Here is a 16,802-nt window from a genome sequence, read left to right as displayed (position 1 = left end):
TGGTCTGTACCAATCAGTCATGGTGAAGAAAGAGCAGAGCCGAAAGGCAAAGCTCTCGATATACCAGTCGGTTTTACCCGTCGTTCTATGTTCCTACCCTCACCTTGTTCTTTCGGTCACTACCCATAGCTCGTGACCAAAAGAACACAATCCCAGATACAAGCGGCTGAAATGAATTATCTTCGCAGAGTTTCTGGATTCTCACTTAGCGATAGGGTGAGAAGCTCAGTCGTCCGGGAGAGAGGAGCCACATGAGGTGGCTCGGGCATTTAATTTTGATTCCTCCTGGACGCTTCACTTGTTAAGTGTTCCAGACGTGTCCCACCGGAAGAAGACGCTGGGGATGACCCTGACACGTTGGAGGGACTATGTCGCCCGGCTGGCCAGGGAACGCCTTGGTTTTATTTGGGATGAGGTGGTCGAACTGGCTGGGGAGAGGGAATTCTCTGCTTTTTTATTGAAGCTGGTGTACCCACAACCTGACTCCAGTGGAGGGAGAGAAGGAAAAGGGATGGATGGATGGATGGATGGATGGATGGATGGATGGATGGATGGATGGAAAAGGAATGGATGGGTGGATGGATGGAAAAGGAGTGGATGGATGGAAAAGGAATGGATGGGTGGATAAGGAATGGATGGATGGCTGGATGGAAGGAAAAGGAATGGATGCGTGGATGGAAAAGGGATGGATGGATGGATGGATGGATGGATGGATGGATGGATGGAAAAGGAACAGATGGATGGATGGAAAAGGAACAGATGGATGGATGGATGAATGAAAAAGGAACAGTGGAAAAGGGATGGATGGATGGATGGATGGATGGAGGGATGGATGGATGGATGGATGGATGGATGGATGGATGGATGGATCAAAGTAAAGTCAAAGTCTGCTTTATTGTCGATTTCTTCACATGCCAAGACACAAAGAAATCGAAATTACGTTCCCACTATCCCACGGTGACAAGACATAGTATACAATATACATACAAGTAAACAACACAAAAAAATAAAAACAAGAAGGCACAAACAATGAATAAATAAGAGTGATGAATAAATAATAAATAAACAAATAACAGTAAATAAGAGGAGCAAAAATGGAGCAAGTGTGCATACAGCAGACAGTCAGAATATAGCGCAAAAGTACAGGACGCTACGCAGAAGGGGGGAGAGAGTTCAGGATCCTAACAGCCTGGAGTATGAAGCTGTTGGTGAGTCTGGTGGTGCGGGAGCGCAGGCTCCTGTACCTCTTCCCAGAGGGCAGAAGATCAAACAAGGGGTGAGCGGGGTGACTCACATCACTCACAATCGTGGTCGCCTTGCGGGTGAGATGGGAGGTGTAAATGTCCTTCAGGGAGGGGAGTGAAGCACCAATAATCTTACCAGCCGTGTTCACTATGCGCTGCAGGGCCTTCATGTTGTATTCAGTGCAGCTACCACCCCAAACACCGATACAACTGGAGAGGACGCTCTCAATGGTGCCACGGTAGAATGTAGTAATGACGGCCGGAGGAGCATTTGCTCGCCTGAGTTTCCGCAGGAAGTACAGGCGGCGCTGAGCTTTCTTCGCCAGTGATGCGGTGTTGGTGGACCAGGAGAGGTCCTCACTGATGTGCACCCCCAGGAATCTGGTGCTGCTCACTCTCTCCACCACAGCACCATCGATGGTCAGCGGCAGGTGTTGGGTGTGACCCTTCCGGACGTCAACAACAATCTCCTTGTTCTTGTTGACGTTCAGCAGGAGATTGTTGTCCCTGCACCACGTGGTCAGAAGGTCAACCTCCAACCTGTATTGAGTCTCGTCGCCCTTGGTGATGAGACCCACCAGAGTCGTGTCGTCAGCAAATTTCACTATGCGGTTGTTGCTGTAGGTTGCAGTGCAGTCATGCGTCAGCAGGGTGAAGAGCAGCGGACTGAGCACGCAGCCTTGGGGGGCCCCCGTGCTCAGCGTGATGCTGGCGGAGATTTTGTCGCCAACACGTACCACCTGAGGCCTCTGACAGAGGAAGTCCAGTAGCCAGTTGCAGAGGTAGGTACTGAGGCCCAGCTTGTTGAGTTTGCAGATGAGTCGTTGTGGCACAATGGTGTTGAAGGCAGAACTGAAGTCCACAAACAGCAATCTCACATACGAGTCCCTTCTCTCCAGGTGGGTGAGGGCCGAGTGGAGGGCAGAGCAGATGGCATCCTCAGAGGGCCGTTTGGCTCGGTACGCAAACTGGAAGGGGTCTATGGTGGGGGGGAGAATGGATCTGATGTGCTCCATGACAAGCCGCTCAAAGCACTTCATGATGATGGGCGTCAGTGCCACGGGGCGGTAGTCATTGAAGCAGGACGGAGCAGGTTTCTTCGGCACAGGTACAATGGTGGCAGCCTTGAAACACGAAGGGACGATGGCCTGCTGCAGGGAAATGTTAAAGATGTCCGTGAAGACACCCGTCAGCTCCCCAGCGCAGTCCTTCAGCGCTCGACCTGTGATGTTGTCAGGGCCCGCCGCCTTACGGGTGTTGATAGCGGCAAGCGCCCTCCTCACGCTATCGGCAGAGAGGCACAGGGGCTGCTCGTGTGGAGGGGGAGGGGTCTTCAGCGGGCGAGTGCTGTTCTGAGCGTCGAAGCGAGCAAAGAAGCGGTTAAGATCGTTGAGCAGACGGACGTCGCCCTCACAGCTCTGCGGCGCGGGCTTGTAGTCCGTGATGGTCTGAATGCCCTGCCAAAGGCTCCGTGCGTCCCTGCTGTCCTTGAAGTGGGCGGTAATCTTACAAGAGAACGCCCTTTTCGCTTCCTTGATGCCCCGGGACAGGTCGGCCCTCGCTGTCCTCAAGCCAGCCTCATCCCCCGCTCTGAAGGCTTTGTCCCTGGCCCTCAGCAGCCTGAAGACAGCCCCTGTCAGCCATGGCTTCTAGTTAGCCCGAGTGACGATGAATTTCGAGTGGGTCACATCATCAATGCACTTCGTGATGTAAGAGGAAACAGAGTCAGTATACTCCTCTATGTCCGTCCGATTGTTGCAAGTGGCCGCCTGCTTAAACATTTCCCAGTCAGTAGTGCCAAAGCAGTCTCGAAGCGCATCAGAGGCACCCTCAGGCCACACCCTTACCCGCTTGCGAACAGGCCTGGATGCTTTCACCATTTGTCTGTATGCGGGCAAAAGCATAACAGTGAGATGGTCAGAAAGTCCAAGATGGGGGAGGGGGGGCGGCTTTGAAAGCTCCTTTATGTGTAGAGTAGACCAGGTCCAGGAAGCTGTCACCACGTGTTGGAAAATTAACATGCTGGTGAAGCCTCGGAAAAACAGACTTCAGGTTAGCATGATTAAAATCCCCAGCGAAGATGGTGAAACCGTCAGGGTGCGCCGTCTATTGTTCACTGACAGCCTGGTACAGTTCACTAAGAGCCGCGATCCTGTCGCCTTCGATGTTGGAAGGTGGGATGTATACCGCGACTAGCAGAATCGCAGTAAACTCCCTCGGCAGGTAAAAAGGACGGCACTTAATGATCACAAACTCCGCCAGTGGCGAGCAGTGCTTGCATACCACTACAGAGTCCCGGCACCATTCGTCACGGATGTAGACGCATATTCCACCTCCTCGCGATTTTCCCCCTTTTACAATGGCCCGGTCCGCCCGATAGCACCCTAGCCGCTCCAGATGCACAGCAGAGTCCGGAATGTTGACAGTCAACCAAGTCTCAGTGAACACGAGCACACAGCAGTTACGCACTGTCCGGTTCGTAGATCTCAGCAGGCGAATGTAATCCATTGTGTTGTCCAGCGATCAAACATTCGCCAGAAGAATGGAAGGCACGCCCGGGCGAGCTGGGTTGGCCGCCAGCCTGGCCCGGACGCCTCCGCGCTTGCCCCTCTTCTGCCTCCTCGCACACCGCTTCCGACGCTTTCCATCCGAGGGAGGAATAACAGGCGAGTCCGGCGACGTTTCAGGACGGAGCAGTCCGAGCTCCTTTAATGTCTCCGCTTCAAAGTCCAGAACGCCACAAAACTCGCTTTCGCCGATGTCGAGCAGAACCTGCCTGCTGTACTTGTAGCACGACTTAGTGCGACGAGACGAACACATAAAACTGTCGGATAAACACTCATTAAACGAACAAAACACCGTTCGGGCGGGACAGAGAAATGGAATGATGGATGGATGAAAAAAAATGGATGGGTGGGTGGATGGAAAAGGAATGTATGGTGGATGGAAAAGGAATGGATGGATGGATGGATGGATGGATGGAAAAGGAACAGATGGATGGATGGATGGATGGATGGATGATGGAAAAAGAATGGATGGATGGATGGATGGATAGATGGATGATGGAAAAAGAATGGATGGATGGATGGATGGATGGATGGATGGATGGATGGATGGATGGATGGATGGATGGATGGATGGATGGATGGAAAAGGAATGGATGGGTGGATGGATGGAAAAGGGATGGATGGATGGAAAAGGAACAGATGGATGGATGATGGATGGATGGATGGATGGATGAAAAAGGAACAGTGATCAACAGCTCATCACTGGATCTCAGGTCATAAAAGGCCATGCTTCTCTGTGAAAGTCCTGTACAAATGTAAAAGGGCAGTAATCCAAGAAGGGGTTTGTTAATGAAAATCTACCAATGACACTGCCTCCTCATTTCGAGGGAAGGCTGTCCCACCCAAGACTCCAAGTTACAATGAAAGTTTTTTGTTTTGGATGTTCGAAATAAAGATATCAATCAATCAATCAATCAATGATGCGTCCTGGTTCTTCAGTTTGTAATCAACCGCAACAAAGCATGGTAGAGTCCAATATTTAAAGACTGGAAGAAGTGGGATTTATATAAAAAAGTAAGATGAAAAAAATCTGATAAAAATGTGGAAGAGATTAGGCCCTATTTGACTCCAAAAGAAAGCATGTGTTCTTACAGAAGGAACCTAATTTAATTTCTAATTTCTTCATGTTTATCAATACAAGTTTAAAAATGATGGTCCTCAACTAAGTTTAAAGCAACAAAGGCTTTCTGTGGGATTTCTCCCAATTTTGTGTATCGCTGTTGTACAATGAAAATAAAGTTATTCTATTCTATTCTATGGAATTACCCACCTGTTCAAGAGATGACCCAAAGCAATAAATAATTGTAACAGCATAAAACATGTACAGTATTTTCTGCCCTATGAGGTGCACTCATTCAATGTCTTATTTTAGAAATATTTTCATAAATAGGGCGCACCTGATTAAAAGGTGCATAGAAAAGAAGCTACTGCATCAAACTGGGGTTGAGTAGGGTTGCGTTATGCATCCACTAGATAGAGCTGTGCTAAAGGGAATGTCAAACCAGTCAATGATGTATTCAGTCAAACTTTATATACAGCAAACTTTATGTACAATATGACATATAATTGTACTAAGTTCATTTTGTCTTCACTTATATCTTTTATCACAGACAATAACTAAAAGATACAATGATTAAAGAACCAGTCAACTGTGACATATACAAAATATAAAATATGCACAATAACAACGTTGTTCAAACAATAATGTGGATATTTACAAGTCCCCGTCCACAAATCCATCGAATTCTTCCTCTAGATCAGGGGTGGGCAAACATTTTGACTTGCGGGCCGAATTGGGTTCTAAATTTTGACCGGGGGGCCGAACCAGGAGCAGAATGATGTAGTGTTTGTGTGAAGTAATATAAATGACATGTAAAGGTCATTGCATAAAAGGTTTTTACTTTTAGTAGATACTAAAGCATGGATATTCAAAAAAGCTTTTTGAAAACAAATGCATTTATTAACAGCATTAAAAAAATATTTCACCAAAAAACTACTATCAGTGATTCTTATTAAATACGACTGTTATGATGAATAACATTTTCCATCACTTCAGCGCCTGCAGGTCAGATTTATGAAATATGTTTATCTAATGAGGCGAAATCACATCCAACGGCAAACATTCTGACCAAATTCATCATCTTGAAGAATCAGTGAAAGAATACATCTAAATAAAGTAATAAAGAAATCAATAGTATTGTTGGTTTCCCTTTTTTGCTAGTGCATCATAGTCTGGAGTAAAATTTGTTGTGGTAATTCTTAGGATAGAGCCAAGATGTCAGTCCGTTAACCTAGATCTGTGACGAGCTTTGTTGACGTTCATGTGGCTAAACGTCTTCTCACACACGTAGGTCGAGCCAAATTGTCCACTCTTTTTTAACATTCGGCACTCAGTGTCCACCTTTCTTTTCTTCGGGCCACTCATTTTAATGGAATGATTCCAGGGGAAGGTTTGTGGGTGGCATTAGCGTAAAACTGTATCTGAAAACTCAGCGCGCGAATTACGAGAATATTGACGTCACAGCCGACACTCGAAATTCGGCACTGGTAGATGAAATTACTACGTACTACTGAGTACGCACACGCACTTGTGAATGTGCACCGAGCTTTCTGACACGGCTCCCGGGAGTAAATGCGCGGACATTATACTCTTTCATCACAGCAACATCTTCATTACAAATCAAACAGACACACTTTCTGTTGATTTCTTTGAAGAAATACTCATTTTCCCAACGTGTTTGAAATATTCTACACTCACTTGCTATTTTGCGTTTCTCCGGTGCAGCCATTTCTGGGGACTCGCGGTAAAAGTTTTTCTTCGCTTGATTTCATTTGTGTGGCGGGCTCCATCTAGTGTTGAAACTGAGAAGTGCAACAGAGTTGAGCTCAAGCTTCTTGTGCGGGCCATATTCAATTATGTTTTCAGAATTTGCTGTGGGCCAATAAAAACTGGACCGCGGGCCGCAGTTGGCCCGCGGGCCGTAGTTTGGACACCCCTCCTCTAGATGGTGACAAAGCTTGACATGGTAGACCTGAAGGAGGGGCCTGAGTAAGGGTTACTTAAAAGTTAGTTCTTCAAAATTAAGTATTGTTAAACTGGTAAAGGGGAGTTTGTTGGTTGAACCAGTCAACCTCCATTCCTGTTTCAAATTTCACCAGAAGATGGTCAGATTGACCTAACATAGTAAATTAATTAATTAATTAAAAATTAATTAAAAAGGCATTCTCTTGCAAGATTACCGCCCACTTCAAGGACAGCAGGGACGCACGGAGCCTATAGCAGAGCATTCAGACCATCACGGACTACAAGCCCGCGCCGCAGAGCTGTGACGGCAACATCCGTCTGCTCAACGATCTGAACCGCTTCTTTGCTCACTTCGACACTCAGAACAGCACTTGCCCGCTGAAGACCCCTCCCCCTCCACACGAGCAGCCCCTGTGCCTCTCTGCCGATAGCGTGAGGAGGACGCTTGCCGCTATCAACACCCGTAAGGCGGCGGGCCCTGACAACATCACAGGTCGAGCGCTGAAGGACTGCGCTGGGGAGCTGATGGGTGTCTTCACTGACATCTTTAACATTTCCCTGCAGCAGGCCATCGTCCCATCATGTTTCAAGGCTGCCACCATCGTACCTGTGCCGAAGAAACCTGCTTCAATGACTACCGCCCCGTGGCACTGACGCCCATCATCATGAAGTGCTTTGAGCGGCTTGTCATGGAGCACATCAGATCCATTGACCCTCCCACCATAGACCCCTTCCAGTTTGCGTACCGAGCCAAACGGTCCTCTGAGGATGCCATCTGCTCTGCCCTCCACTCAGCCCTCACCCACCTGGAGAGAAAGGACTCGTATGTGAGATTGCACAAACAGCAATCTTCAGACTTCAGTTCTGCATTCAACACCATTGTACCACAGCGACTCATCTGCAAACTCGACAAGCTGGGCCTCAGTACCTACCTCTGCAACTGGCTACTGGACTTCCTCTGTCAGAGGCCTCAGGTGGTACGTGTTGGTGCCAAAATCTCCGCCAACATCACGCTGAGCACGGGGGCCCCCCAAGGCTGCGTGCTCAGTTCGCTGCTCTTCACCCTGCTGACGCATGACAGCACTACGACTTACAGTAGCAACCGCGTGCTGAAATATGCTGTCTCATCACCGGGGGCGACGAGACCCAATACCGGTCGGAGGTCGACCTTCTGGCCACGTGGTGCAGGGACAACAACCTCCTGCTGAACGTCAACAAGACCAAGGATATTGTTGTTGACTTCCGGAAGGGTCACACCCAACACCCGCCACTGACCATCGATGGTGCTGTGGTGGAGAGAGTGAGCAGCACCAGATTCCTGGGGGTGCACATCAGTGAGGACCTCTCCTGGTCCACCAACACCGCATCACTGGCGAAGAAAGCTTAGCGCCGCCTGTACTTCCTGCGGAAACTCAGGCTAGCAAGTGCTCCTCCGGCGGTCATGACTACATTCTGCAGTGGCACCATTGAGAGCGCCCTCTCCAGTTGTACCGCTGTTTGGGGTGGTAGCTGCACTGAATACAACATGAAGGCCCTGCAGCGCATAGTGAACACGGCTGGTAAGATTATTGGTGCTTCACTCCCCTCCCTGAAGGACTTTTACACCTTCCATCTCACCCGCAAGGCGACCACGATTGTGAGTGATGTGAGTCACCCCGCTCACTCTTTGTTTGATCTTCTGCCCTCTGGGAAAAGGTACAGGAGCCTGCGCTCCCGCACCACCAGACTCACCAACAGCTTCATACTCCGGCCTCCGATAGCTCCTTCCACTCAGCTAACGAGTTCATGAAATTTTTCGCTCGAAAGATTGAATCCATTAGGGATGAGATCAAGATGACCGTTCCAATCGCTCCCGCACCACCAGACTCACCAACAGCTTCATACTCCAGGCTGTTAGGATCCTGAACTCTCTCCCCCCTTCTGCGTAGCGTCCTGTACTTTTGCGCTATATTCTGACTGTCTGCTGTATGCACACTTGCTCCATTTTTGCTCCTCTTATTTATTATGTTATTTGTTATTATTTATTGTTTATTCATCACTCTTATTTATTCATTGTTTGTGCCTTCTTGTTTTTACTTTTTGTGTTGTTGACTTGTATGTATATTGTGTACTATGTCTTGTCACCGTGGGATAGTGGGAACGTAATTTCGATCTCTTTGTGTGTCTTGACATGTGAAGAAATTGACAATAAAGCAGACTTTGACTTTGACTTAATAGTTTAAAAAGTCATCGACTAGATGAAGACTTGTTCTGAAACACAGCAACACACAATTTTGGATTATGTTATATTATAAAACATTATATTAAATATTGAATAATATTTTATATTATTTTGTTTTGCTATAATATACTTTGAAACTGTTTGAGTATTTTAATTTGCTAACTAGAGAAGCCCATGCTCATCGTTAGGTGATGAGAAAGAGACATGTTAATCACAGTTAGAGTAAGGTGCAATATACTTTATTTTATTCTGCTTTGCCATATTATATAGTTAGTAACAACTTGAGCAGCATCATAGCACTGATGTTTCATTTACACATGAATGTATTAAGAGTTGAGTAAGGACAAGGGCTTGACAGATATTGTTGGTGGAAGACTGCGATCCCACGCTTGAGCTTGACCTAGAGGTCACCAGCTTGTCAAAATATGTTTTGAAACTGCTTGAGTATTGTAATCTGCTAACTAGGAGAACCCACAATCATAGTTATGATTTATGTGTTAAGTTGACTATTGTGAAAGTATCTGTTGTTATTGTCACGATTTTTAATCAATATCCAACATGTATGTAATATTGATGTTCCATTTACACATGAATGTATAAATGTGAGCGAAGACAAGGAGGCGGCAAGGGTTAATGGTGATACTAAGTGGTGGAAGACTGAGATCCCACACATGAGCGTGACCCGAGGTCACGTTCATCCAGTAAAGGCCCAAACAAAATGCTGTTTGATGGAACACAAGTAACAGAAAGGACCGATTGCAAATGTCACGTTGACACATGTTGACGGACATTGCATGCTAAATTGAGCATCGGAAAATTTGGAAGTCGGAAACAGGATGAAGCATCCCTGAGAAAATGGTTACATCCCTGAGAACATGGTAACCTCATTCTGGTTGAATCCGGTAGAGATCGGCCGAGATGCAGGTCCAGTCTATTCTAGAAGCTTTTGGGTTATCTGAGGACAATATATGACGTCATGGAAAAAACTGGTACGTGACCAAGCTGGCATAGGACCCACGGGCTGAACTGGTATAAAAGGTTCGTTCTGACAAAGAGCGGAGCTCTCTCTCGCCCGGTGGGCTCTCCCCGTCAGGCTACTGCCCGTGGGTTGAGGACGCCGATTAGACTAAGATAGATTTCATTCTTTTTCAGATTAACCCAAGGTCCGTTAAGATGAATTTCTAGAGTCTGCGAATTGGATTTAGTCAAATTTTAAGCTTAAAGACAGGCTAGGAGATGCGGACCTCGGTGCCGCAGAGAGGAGCCATTTTTAGAGCGTCGTCCTCTCCCTTCTTTAGGCCAGCCTGTTCTTTTAAACAGAATTCGGATTTTTCTAACATGGAGAACTGATCACTCGACTTTTCCACCAAACAGCATTTTAGACCTCTAGCCTCTTACCCTTTTTTACTATATTTTTGAGTTATCAATCGAGAGAACTTCGAGACTGAATAATTTTTGCTCTATTGAGATTTGTGAGTGGAATTATTGTTGGTTGTTCGAACAATTGAGACTTGTAATTCTTTTTCTTGCTTATTCATTAAATTTCTACTTTATAATCATTTAATTTTGATTAATGATTATTTTGATATTTTATGCTTTAAAGCTCTTTTGTTTCTCTATCATACTCATACTGTAAACCGTCAGTTCTTTTTAAAGTGAAGACAGCTTTAATCCTCAACACCAGGAAGTGTCAGATCTGGTTCCAAATAGTCATCTTAAGCTCAGCTAGCGTGGGTGCACGCTAGTGGAAATAAACGAGTCCCCGCGGTCTTAACAAAGACAGCTAAATCTATTCCGAGCAGTTAACAAGAGCCCCAAATCCTATTGGAAAGAGAGCCGCTGAAACGGTCGCGATCAATTTGATCCCGGGTCTCGACCAAGTAATTACTCAACACCGGGGTCTTTTTGCTTTTAAAGGGACTGGCGTCCGGAAATGATGGAATTAATCAAACAATAGATTGGTTACTTGAACAGTGGTTAGACCGGAACGAATCTTCTTTCCGTACCGGCTTAAATAAATTCTCGTCTCCCCTTAAAGGCTGCGTTACAGCCGCGGGGCTAAAGTACAGAATTTTACCCTTTAAACGGAGAGCCGGTCACTTACATTAGATAAGTGCACGATTTGACAGCTGGTTGTGAACCAGTTTTTCTAAGACCTTAGCCAAGCAGGGCAGGATAGAACTAGGTCTATAACAGTTGGGGTCAGAGCCAGAACCACCTTTAAAGAGTGGGAAAATCAATGCAGATTTCTAGTCTGGAGGGAGGACAGACAACTCCAGGGACATGTTAAAGAGCCGCGAGATGGGGGCAGCAACAATGGGAGCAGCAATTTTTAAAAATCTTGGGTCCAGCCCGTCGTAACCTGCCAACTTATTAATGTCCAGCTTGGAGAGTTCCTCTAAAACTTTTGAGGTCAGGATGGATCTAAAGGAGAAAGTCACAGGGCTGGAAAACAGAAGAATGTAAAAGGGCAGTGGTGGGAGGTATGACTGGGAGGTTTCTCGCTGAATTAACAAAATGTTGATTTAAAAGAGAAGCCATGAGAGACTAATCGGTAACAACAGTGTCACCAAAGATCATAGCACTGGGGAAAAGGGGAGGTGTCAATTTATTTTCCATGGATTTGACTGTTTTCCAGAATTTTTGGGCGTCAGAGGAACAGGATGCGAATTTATCCAGAAAATGGGTGACTTTGGTTTTTCTGATTGCCTGTGTACATTTATTTCTGCATTGCCGAAAAGCAAGCCAATCACTTGGAGACTGGGAGGAGCGGGCTTTCCGCCACTAGGTGTTCTTTTGACGGATTAACATCTCGGGAAAACCCAAGACTGCAGTGTTCTTTTATTCGTATTTTAATGAGCGAGGCATGTTTATTAATGAACCAGCCAAAGGTCGATTTGAAGTATGACCAGTCAGCATCTACAGTAGAAAAAGTGTTAATTTTGTCCCAGCACACTTTAGCAGTGTCTAGCAGAAAGGCGTCTAGGTTAAACTTCTTCAGGGAGCGTTTGTAGACAATCACGGGTGGGGGTTTAACCGAGTAACACCCGACTTATAATTAGAGGGAGCATTTGTAAGGATAACATCTAGCAGTGTGGCAGAAGGAGATTTTGGGTTATATCTAGTGCAGGGGTGTCCAAACATTTTGCAAGGAGGGCCAGATTTAGTAAAGTGAAGGGGCCCGGGGGCCAATAGTTTTTTCAGACATTTTTTAACGACAAAAATTTCATGCAAATACACACTGTTATAAAACAAATTTCATTGTCACAATTGTCTTTATTTTTCAAATGACAAAATAACCAAATATAAGCCATTCATGCAGATGTGAACAACTCTAAAAACACAAATTCTGCCTTTCATTCATATCTGAAGTGTCAGATAACATTGAACAAACTGTTTGAAATACCTTTCATTTACATGAGTTTAAAATGATTTTTGCCTCATGAACATTTTAAACAGGAGTTATAAGTAATGCAAATTTGTCTGTTATTATTAAAACTTAAAACAAGTGAGTTTTGCTCTTGTCATTTACAATATCTTTCAGAAAGTAGTAGTTTGTCATGTCGACAGGTTTATAACATCAACAGTATTAACATGGCCACTTCGTAATATTTAAAATTCAGTAATATTTAATTTTTATTTAATTTTGACTCACAGCCCCGCGTGAAGAATCGCTGTTGTGATGCCATTTCAGCTTGGAGCTGCTTCACTTTATCAGCGCGGTTACTCCCTGTTAGCTTGTCGTATGTGTCAGCATGTTTAGTCTACTAGTGTCTCTTTAGGTTGAAATCCTTCAACAAGGCAACCGTCTCTTTTGAAATTAGACAAACACAATTGCCTTGATTTTCAGCGAGAAAGTATTGTAATTCCCATTTCTCTTGAAAGCGACGGCCCTCAATGTCAACTGTCCTCGTTTTCTTTGCAGTCGCCATGGCAGAAATGAGCGGCGAGGGGTGGTGCTTCCACCCTTTGGTAATAGGAGGAATTACAGGTTCAAGGCATTGGTAGGGCATTCCAAAGCTCTGGAGCCCGACTAGAAAATGCTCTAGACCCTGCAGACATTTTCTTGGCCCTCGGTGTCGCTAAAAGACTAGCGTTTTGCGAACGAAGGTTACGAGACGGAACATAAGGAACAACTAGGTAGATGAGATATGAAGGCACTAAGCCATGCAGTGATTTATAGGTTAATAGAAGAACCTTGAAGTCACATCTTATTTTTTCTAACATGGAGAACTGATCACTCGACTTTTCCACCAAACAGCATTTTAGACCTCTAGCCTCTTACCCTTTTTTACTATATTTTTGAGTTATCAATCGAGAGAACTTCGAGACTGAATAATTTTTGCTCTATTGAGATTTGTGAGTGGAATTATTGTTGGTTGTTCGAACAATTGAGACTTGTAATTCTTTTTCTTGCTTATTCATTAAATTTCTACTTTATAATCATTTAATTTTGATTAATGATTATTTTGATATTTTATGCTTTAAAGCTCTTTTGTTTCTCTATCATACTCATACTGTAAACCGTCAGTTCTTTTTAAAGTGAAGACAGCTTTAATCCTCAACACCAGGAAGTGTCAGATCTGGTTCCAAATAGTCATCTTAAGCTCAGCTAGCGTGGGTGCACGCTAGTGGAAATAAACGAGTCCCCGCGGTCTTAACAAAGACAGCTAAATCTATTCCGAGCAGTTAACAAGAGCCCCAAATCCTATTGGAAAGAGAGCCGCTGAAACGGTCGCGATCAATTTGATCCCGGGTCTCGACCAAGTAATTACTCAACACCGGGGTCTTTTTGCTTTTAAAGGGACTGGTTGAAATCCTTCAACAAGGCAACCGTCTCTTTTGAAATTAGACAAACACAATTGCCTTGATTTTCAGCGAGAAAGTATTGTAATTCCCATTTCTCTTGAAAGCGACGGCCCTCAATGTCAACTGTCCTCGTTTTCTTTGCAGTCGCCATGGCAGAAATGAGCGGCGAGGGGTGGTGCTTCCACCCTTTGGTAATAGGAGGAATTACAGGTTCAAGGCGTTGGTAGGGCATTCCAAAGCTCTGGAGCCCGACTAGAAAATGCTCTAGACCCTGCAGACATTTTCTTGGCCGTCGGTGTCGCTAAAAGACTAGCGTTTTGCGAACGAAGGTTACGAGACGGAACATAAGGAACAACTAGGTAGATGAGATATGAAGGCACTAAGCCATGCAGTGATTTATAGGTTAATAGAAGAACCTTGAAGTCACATCTTAAATGGACCGGGAGCCAATGTAAGTTGGCTAATATTGGGGTAATTTGATCGAATTTTCTTGTCCGTGAGAGCAGCCTTGCAGCAGCATTTTGTAGTCTGTAGACTTTTGATGCGGGACTTAGGAAGACCAGAGAATAATACATTACAGTAGTACAGGCGCGACGTGACGAACGCATGTATAATAGTTTCCGCATCACCGGTCGAGAGGATCGGACGAATCTTTGCAATATTACGAAGGTGAAAAAACGCAATTCTGGTTATATTGTTAATGTGCTTTTGGAAGGAGAGCGTTTGGTCAAATATTACCCCAAGATTAGTTACAGTATCGCTCTGACTGAGTACGGTTATCTATAGTTATAGTGGTTTCCTTAAATAAGTGTTGATAACGAGTTGGACCAATTATCAACATCTCAGTTTTATCTGGGTTAAGACGAAGGAAGTTGAGAGACATCCATTGCTTGATCTCCGCAAGGCACGCCTCAAGATTACAACAATCCCACGGATCTGTCATCGATAACGGCATATATAATTGGGTGTCATCCGCGTAGCATTGAAAACTAATATTATATTTACGTATTATGTCCCCAAGCGGAATCATATAAATATTAAATAGAATTGGTCCGAGTACCGATCCCTGTGGGTCACCACACGTAGCATTATAGAGCTCAGAGGACGTATTGCCATGGATCACTCAGTGCGTCCTGTCTGATAGATAGGAATGGAACCAGCCTAGTGCTGACCCTGAAATACCAACACAACTTTTAAGACGCCCTAATAAAATATCGAAGTCTACAGTGTCGAAGGCAGCACTAAGATAGAGTAGTAACAATACAGATGAAGTGTTTGAATCCATAGCTATGAGGAGATCGTTCGTCACTTTAGCAAGTGCTGTCTCAGTGGAATGATTAGCTCTAAAACCAGACTGAAAAGTCATATAGATTATTGGCGACCATGTAATCAATAAGCTGCTGCGCTACTACTTTTTCAAGAAGTTTTGCTATGAATGGGAGGTTTGAAACTGGCCTATAATTACTGAGACAGTCCGGGTCAAGATTTGGTCGCTTAAGTAACGGTTTAATGATAGCGGTTTTAAAGGCTGTTGGCACTATACCAGAGGAGACAGACAGATTGATTATATTTAAGACGGACGGTCCTAAAATTTGAAATAATTCTTTAAGTAGTTTGGCTGGAAGAGGGTCGAGTAAACATTTTGTTTGTTTAGCCGCACTAACCAATTGTGTAAGCCTTTCAAGGGACACGCTTTTAAAATTTGAGAGGGTTATTACATGATCATCAGCGCTGGTAAACGGCGGTCTCGACTGAGCGATTGGAATGGTGTTCTTGATCTCGTCCCTAATGGATTCAATCTTTTGAGCAAAAAATTTCATGAACTCAGCTGAGTGGAAGGAACTATCGGGGGTCGGCTGGCGTAGTGTCAGCTTTGCCACTGTATCAAATAGGTGTTTAGGATTGTTTTTATTGAGATTAATAACTTGCGAAAAATAACAAGATTTTGCTAAGATAAGCGCATCTTTATATTTCAGGAGGCTGTCCTGCCATGCCTGATGGAAAACCTCAAGTTTGGTTAAACGCCATCTGCGCTCATGCTTTCTACATAATTGCTTAAGCGTACGTGTTTCATCTGTGAACCACGGAGTAGGCAATCTACGGCGAGTTTTCAGACGTAGCGGCGCCACAGAGTCGATGGCATTTAACAATGTCGCATTGAATTCATTTGTAAGATTATCAATAGAGCCGATGTATGCGGGAAATATGGCGGTTGCCGGCGACAGTAACTCAGATAGCGCAGTTGCAGTCATGGAGTTAAAATTACGGCTCCTATAATTCTGATTGCTCTCATGTCTTTGACAAGGAACTAAAATTTCAAATTTTATTAAGTAATGATCAGACAGAACAGTAGTGTATGGCAGTAATGCTATATTTGAGGTTGCAAGTCCTCGGGATAATACCAGATCTAAGGTATTTCCATTCTTATGCGTTGCTGCCTGTACGGCTTGCGTAAAACCAAACGTATCAGTTAAAGTCTGAAACGCCGAAGTAAGTGGCTCTGACGGTAAATTCATGTGGATGTTGAAATCGCCCATGATAATTATATTATCCGCATTGGTCACTAGATCAGCCACGAATTCTGAAAATTCATCCAGGAAGCCAGAGTAAGCCCCGGGTGGACGGTAAATAACAGCAAGATAAAATGACGGTAACGCGGTGGATCGGACAGTGAGAACTTCAAATGTTTTAAATACGTTGATCGAACGAGGCCTAAATCTAAGCTCGGAATTTGAGATGAGGGCGACACCCTCACCCTTTTTTCGAGGACGCGCCACATGCGAGCTCACAAAATTTGGAGGCGCGGCCTCGTTAAGCGGCAGCAGTTCATTAGGTTTTAACCAGGTCTCGCAAAGACCAAAAACGTTTAGTTTATGTTCCGTGATGAGGTCATTAACGAGAACTGCTTTCGTATGAAGCGATCTAATATTCATAAA

The sequence above is a fragment of the Syngnathus acus genome, chromosome 3 (genome assembly GCF_901709675.1).
Source record: "Syngnathus acus chromosome 3, fSynAcu1.2, whole genome shotgun sequence".
NCBI lineage: Eukaryota > Metazoa > Chordata > Actinopteri > Syngnathiformes > Syngnathidae > Syngnathus > Syngnathus acus.
The sequence above is the reverse complement of the archived record's forward strand: the minus strand, read 5'-3'. Positions refer to the sequence as shown.